Source organism: Nycticebus coucang, chromosome 4 (assembly GCF_027406575.1).
Source record: "Nycticebus coucang isolate mNycCou1 chromosome 4, mNycCou1.pri, whole genome shotgun sequence".
Taxonomy (NCBI): Eukaryota; Metazoa; Chordata; class Mammalia; order Primates; family Lorisidae; genus Nycticebus; species Nycticebus coucang.
Genome location: NC_069783.1, coordinates 8,820,448 through 8,827,560, shown reverse-complemented (window position 1 = coordinate 8,827,560; position 7,113 = coordinate 8,820,448). Strand labels below are relative to the sequence as shown.

General features: G+C 40.6%; 1 pseudogene; it reads left to right on the top strand.

Annotated features, from left to right (window-relative positions):
- The first annotated feature begins 747 nt into the window (after window positions 1-747).
- Window positions 748-1,218, top strand: LOC128584629 (ubiquitin-conjugating enzyme E2 W-like; annotated as a pseudogene).
- Window positions 1,219-7,113: the final 5,895 nt, after the last annotated feature.

Genomic DNA, 7,113 nt, shown 5'->3' with positions numbered 1-7,113 from the left:
CCACATACACTGAGGGTGGCGGGTTTGAACCTGGCCCGGCCAGCTAAAAAACAACAATGCTAGCCGGGCGTTGTGGTGGGTGCCTGTAGTCCCAGCTACTCGGGAGGCTGAGGCAAGAGAATCACTTAAGCCCAGGAGTTGGAGGTTGCTGTGAGCTGTGTGATGCCATGACACTCTACCGAGGGCCATAAAATGAGACTCTGTTTCTACAAAAAAAAAACAACAACAATGCAACTGCAACAAAAAAAATAGCCTGATGCCTTAAAGAAAGATGGAGACTTTACATCTTTCATGTTTACATGGATGGAGCTGGAACATATTCTTCTTAGTAAAGTATCTCAAGAATGGAAGAAAAAGTTTCCAATATACTCAGACCTACTATGAAACTAATTTATGAAAGCTATAACCCAACTATAAGAATATGGGGAAGGGAGAGGGCAGGAAGGGGAGGGGGAGGATGGGCGGAGGGAGGGTAATTGGTGGGACCACATCTACGGTGCATCTTACAAGGGTACATGTGAAACTTTCTAAATGTAGAATATAAATGTCTTAACACAAAAACTAAGAAAAAGCCAGGAAGGCTATGTTAACCAGTGTGATGAAAATTCGTTAAATGGTATATAAAACCAGCGTATGGTGAAAACATAGCCTGGCATTGTGGCAGGCACCTGTAGTCCCAGCTACTTGGAAGGCTGAGGCAAGAGAATCACTCAAGAGTTTGAGGTTGCTGGGGGGGATGGTTCCATCATGGCGTCAATGCAGAAACGACTACAAAAAGAACTGTTGGCTTTACAAAATGACCCACCCCCTGGGATGATTTAAATTCCATTACACAGTGGATTGTAGACATGGAAGGTGCACCAGGTACCTTATATGAAGGGGAAAATTTTCAACTTCTATTTAAGTTTAGTAGTCGATATCCTTTTGACTCTCCTCAGGTCATGTTTACTGGTGAAAATATTCTTGTTCATCCTCATGTTTATAGCAATGGTCATATCTGTTTATCCATTCTAACAGAAGACTGGTCCCCAGCGCTCTCAGACCAGTCAGTTTGTCTTAGCATTATTAGCATGCTTTCCAGCTGCAAAGAAAAGAGACAGCCACCAGATAATTCATTTTATGTGCCAACATGTAACAAGAATCCAAAGAAAACAAAATGGTGGTATCATGATGATACTTGTTGATGCCACGGTTATCATCCTCCTAGCAGAAGATAGTCCTACTGAGGTGTGTCATATTTCCTGACATTGTGCCCATTAAGTAAGAGCACACCAATCCCCCTCTCTCCTCCCCCAACTTGAATTGAATTGAGTTTTTCTCGTGTGTGTATGTATTCGATTATCTACTGGCTTCATATTAGTATTGAGTAGGTTGGATACTTGCTTTTCCATTCTTGTGATACTTTACTAAGAAGAATGTGTTTCAACTCCATCCAGGGTAATATAAAAGATGTAAGTATATATGTGTGTGTGTGTGTATCACAGTTTACTAATCCATTCCTGTGTTGATAGGAATTTAGGTTGTTTCCACATCTTGGCAATTGTAAATTAAGCTGTGATAAACAATCTAGTGCAAACATCCTTATGATAAAATGATTTTTTTTCTTTCTTTCATTGTGGGATCAAATGGAAGGTCTATTTTGAGTTCTTTGAGGATAGATTCGCCACATTTCTTTCCAAAGATGCTGTATTAGTTTGCAGTCCCACCAACAGTGTAAAAGTGTTCCCTTCTCTCCATATCTGTGCTAGTATCTGCAACTTCAGTATGTGGGCTGTTCTCACCAGGGTTAGGTGGTATCTCAAGGTGGTTTTGATTTGCATTTCTCTGATGATTAGGGACAATGAGCATTTTTTCATGTTTGTTAGCCATTCATCTGTCTTCTTCAGAGAAGGTTCTGTTCATGTAGCTTAGTGATAAGAGGGGATTGTTTGTTCATTTTTTGTTGATTACTTTATCTGTAGATTCTAGTTATCAACCCTTTCTCAGATTCATAACATGCAAATATCTTTTCCCATTCTGAAGGTTGTCTATTTGCTTTAATTGTTGTGTACTTAGCTATACAGAAGCTTTTCAGGTTAATCCCATTTGTGTGTTTGTTTGTTTAAGAGAGAGTTTTACTTTGTCGCCCTCGGTAGAGTGCTGTGGCGTCACAGCTCACAGCAATCTCCAGCTCTTGGGCTTAGGTGATTCTCTTGCCTCACAACCTCCCAAGAAGCTGGGACTACAGACACCCACCACAATGCCTGGCTATTTATTGTTGCAGTTTGGCCGGGGCTGGGTTCGAACCCACCACCTTCAGTATATGGGGCCAGTGCCCTACTCTCTGAGCCACAGGCACCACCTGACATCCCATTTTTTTGTTGTTGCAATTGCCACTGAAGTCTTCTTCATAAAATCTTTCTCCAGGCCGACATCCAAAAGTTTTTCCCATATTTTCTTCTAGGATTTTTATTGTTTCATGTCTTAGATTTAAATCTTTTATCCATTGTGAGTCAGTTTTTAAGTGGTAAAAGGTAAAGGTGCAGTTTCAGTCTTTTACATGTGGTTATCTAGTTCTCCCAGCACCATTTATTAAATAGGGATTCTTTTTCCTAGTGTATGCTTTTGTTTGGTTTATCAAAAATCAGATGTCAGGCTTGGCACCTGTGGCTCAAGCGGTTAAGGCGCCAGCCACATACACCTGAGCTGGCAGGTTCGAATCCAGCCTGGGCCCTCCAAACAACAAATAGCTAGGCATCATAGCGAGTGCCTATAGTTCCAGCTACTTGGGAGTCGGAGGCAGGAAAATCGCTTGAGCCCAGGAGTTGGAGGTTGCTGTGAGCTGTGATGCCACAGCACTCTACCCAGGGCAACAGCTTGAGGCTCTGTCTCAAAAAAAAAAAAAAAAAAAAATCAGATGTCAATATAAGATTGTTTTCATCTCCTGGTTTTCTAGTCTGTTCCATATGACTGTGTTTGTATTTTTATCCTAATACCATGCTGTTTTGATCACTGTGGACTTGTAATATAACCTGAAGTCTGGTACAGTGATGCCTCCACCTTTCTTTTTATTACTAAAAATTGCCTTGGCTATTCAGGGTTTTTTCTGGTTTCATATAAAATGGAGAACTATTTTTTCCAGTTCTTCAAAGTATGTTATTGGTACTTTAATGGAGATTGCATTAAATTTGTAGATTGCTTTGGGTAGTATAGACATTTTAACAATGTTGATTATTCTCAGCCAAAAGCATGTGTGTTCTTGCATTTGTTAATGTCTTCTACTATTTCTTTTCTCAGTGTTTCATAATTCTCTTTGTAGAGATCCTTCACCTCTTTTGTTAGTTATATTCCTAGGTATTTCATTTTCTTTGAAGCTACCGTGAAGGGAATTGTGTCCTCAATTTGCTTCTCAGCTTCAGTTATTGGTGTATACAAAGGCTAGTGATTTGTGGACATTGGTTTTATACCCTGAGACATTGCTGTATTTCTTGATCACTTCCAGGAGTCTTGTGGTTGAGTCTCTGGAGTTTTCTTTCTTTTTTGAGACAGAGTCTCACTTTGTTGCCCTGAGTGGACTGCTTGAGTAGCTGTGACTACAGGCACTTGCCACAGCCCCTGGCTATTGTTAGAAATGGGGTCTTGCTGTTGCTCAGGCTGGTCCTGAACTCCTGAGCTCAGGCAATCCACCCACATTAGCCTCCCAGAGTACTGGGATTATAGGCGTGAGCCACTGAGCCTGGCCGTCTCCGAGTTTTTCTAAGTATAAGATCATATCATCAGCAAAGAGCAAGAGTTTGACATCCACTGCCCCCATTTAGATGCCCTTAACCTCCTTCTCTTGCCTGATTGCATTGGATAGAACTTCCAGAGTTCTGTGGCATGGTAGTGGCAAGAGTAGACATCCTTGTCTGATTCCAGTTCTAAGTGGAAATGCTTTCAATTTTACTCCATTCAGTATGACACTGGTTGTGGGTTTGTCATAGATGGCTTCCATCAGTTTAAGAAATGTGCTATCTGGCTGGACACGATGGCTCATACCTGTAATCCTAGCACTCTGGGAGGCCAAGGTGGGTGAACTGCTTGAGCTCACAAGCTCAAGACCAGCCAGAGCAAGAGCAAGATCCCATCTCTAAAAAATAGCCAGGCATTGTGGTGGGTGCATGTAGTCCCAGCTACTAGGGAGGCTGAGGCAAAAGTAGAGCTGACCACTTGAGCTCAAGAGTTTGAGGTTACTATGAGCTATCATGACATGGTGCTCTACCAAGGGTGACAAAGTGAGACTCTACCTCCAAAGAAAAAAAGAAGTGCAATCTATACCTATTTTCTTTTTCTTTCTTCCTTTTTTTTTTTTTTGGAGATAAGAGTCTCACTATGTTGTCCTTAGTGGAGTGCCATTGCGTAACAGCCCACATTAACCTCAAACCCTTGGGCTTAACGGATTCTCTTGCCTCAGCCTCCCAAGTAGCTGGGACTATAGGTACCCACCACAACACCCAGCTATTTTTTGTTGCAGTTGTCATTGTTGTTTAGCTGGCCTAGGCTGCATTCAAACCCACCAACCTGGGTATGTATATGTGGCCGGCACTATAACCACCGTGCTACAGGCACCAAGCAGGGATGATATGTATGTCTATTAAGCCCAATTATTCTAGAGCACTGGTTCTCAACCTTCTAATGCCTCCTAATGCTGTGACCCTTTAATACAGTTCCTCATGTTGTGGTGACCCCCAACCATAAAATTATTTTCATTACCACTTCATAACCATAATTTTGCTATTGTTATGAATCATAATGTAAATATCTGATATGCAGGATGTATTTTCATTGTTACAAAGGGGTCACAACCCACAGGTTGAGAACCTCTATTCTAGAGTCTCCTTTAAGTCCCTTGTTTCTTTGTTTAGTTCCTGTTTAGAGGGTCTGTCTAGTTCTGTCAGAGGAGTATTAAAGTCCTCAGCTATTATGGTGTTGTAGGATGTCATATTGTTTAAACCAAGTAAGGTCCTTTTCATAAACCTGGGAGCATTTAGGTTGGGTGCATAGATATTTAGAATTGAAATGTCCTCTTGTTGTATTGTCCCCTTGACCAGTATGAAGTGACCACCTTTGTCTTTCTTAATTTTAGTTGCTTTAAATCCAATTGTATATGAAAATAACACTGAGACCCTTCTTTTCTTCTGATTTCTATTTGCCTGAAATATTATTTTCCAACTCTTCGCCCTGAGTCTTGTTTTATCCTTTGAGGTTAGGTGTGTTTCCTGGATCACTTGAACCCAGGAGTTTGAGGTTGCTATTAGGCTGATGCCACAGCACTCTAGCCTGGGCAACAGAGTGAGACTCTGTCTCAAAATAATAATAATAATAATAATAATAGGACACAAAATCCACAAACTTTTTTTTTTTTTTGGTAGAGACAGAGTCTCACTTTATAGCCCTTAGTAGAGTGCCGTGGCATCACACAGCTCACAGCAACCTCCAACTCCTGGGCTTAAGCGATTCTTCTGCCTCAGCCTCCCAAGTAGCTGGGACTACAGGTGCCCGCCACAACGCCCAGCTATTTTTTGGTTGCAGTTCGGCCGGGGCTGGGTTTGAACCCACCACCCTCGGTATATGGGGCCGGCGCCTTACCGACTGAGCCACAGGCGCCACCCCACAAACTATTCTTTTAAACCAAATAAATTAAACACCATCAGATTAAAAACCTTTGCTTTTCAATAGACGCTGTGAAGAAAATAAAAGTGAAGGCACATACTGGAGAAGACATTTACAAGTCATATGTCTGATTTAAAAATTTGTATGTAGAATATTGAATATATAAAGAGATGTCATAACTTAGTAAGGCAACCCAATTTTAAAAATGGGCAAAGGATTTGAACAATTAACCGAAGAATATACACATATGAAAATAAGCACAGGAAAAGATGCTTGTGGCCATCTGTCATTTGTGAAATGTAAATTAAAACCACAAAGGAGATATACTAGACACCAACTAAGATGGCTAAAATTTAGAAGACTGGCTGTGCCAAGTGTTGGCAAGGATCTGAAGCAACTGCAGCTCTTGCCTTGCTTTCATGTGCTCACGGGCATATAAAATGGTATAGTCACTTTGGAAAATAGTTTGGCAGTTTCTTAAAAAAGTTAAACATACATCATTCTGCTCCTACATATTTACTCAGGAGGAATAAAAGCATGTGTGGATGAAAGACTCTACATGAATATTCATAGCAACTTTATCCATAATAGCCCAAACTGGGAACAGCCCATATGTCCCTCAACAGGTGAATGGATAAATTATGTCATATCTCTGCAATGAACTACAACACAGCATTAAAAGGGAAGGAAATGCTGTACTGTAACTGAATTAACTTCAAAATAATTATGCTAAGTGAGAGAAGCCAGGCCAAAAAGAAAAAAATATATACTGTAAAATTCTATTTGTATAAAATTCTAGAAAATACAAACTAATCCATAGTAACAGAAAAAGATCAGTGGCTGCCTGAGAATGGGGTGGAAATAAGAAAGCACACAAGGAAAATATGGACGGTGACAGTACACATCAAACAGGGACAGTTTATTATACTTCAATAAAGCCAAAAAAAAGAAAAAAATTACTCCAAAATAACAAGGAGAAAGAGGAAAAATAATGCAAACTCATCTTGGATACAAATTCCATTTCTAATGAAAACAGAAGAGAGATGAAATCCAAAAGCAACAAGTCAGAGGACTGCAGAAAGCTGGAGATACAAGCAGAGGTTAAGGAAGAAGCTGTGAAAAGGGACCACACTGCTCGTCAAAGTCCCTCATTTGCATCAACAGGAGTAGAGTGCACAAGCTCATGACTTGCATCCCACACACAGGCATGTTTGGTTCCAAGAAGCAGAGGAAACAAATCGCAGTGAAGAATCAAACAGAAAAGCAATGTTTGTAAGAAGCAAAGAGGAACCATCAGACTTTGCACGTGAGCAGCACAACACTGGCCGTAAGGAAAATTCCTGGCCTCTTCTCCTACATGAGCCTCTGGCAAACAGCTGAATAAAAATGTACTTTATCCAAGATGAGAAATAAAAAGCCAAGTAGCACAGAATCTAAAGAAAGATGCTCTGAGAATTAACAAATAAAAAGGAACAGGAGAAA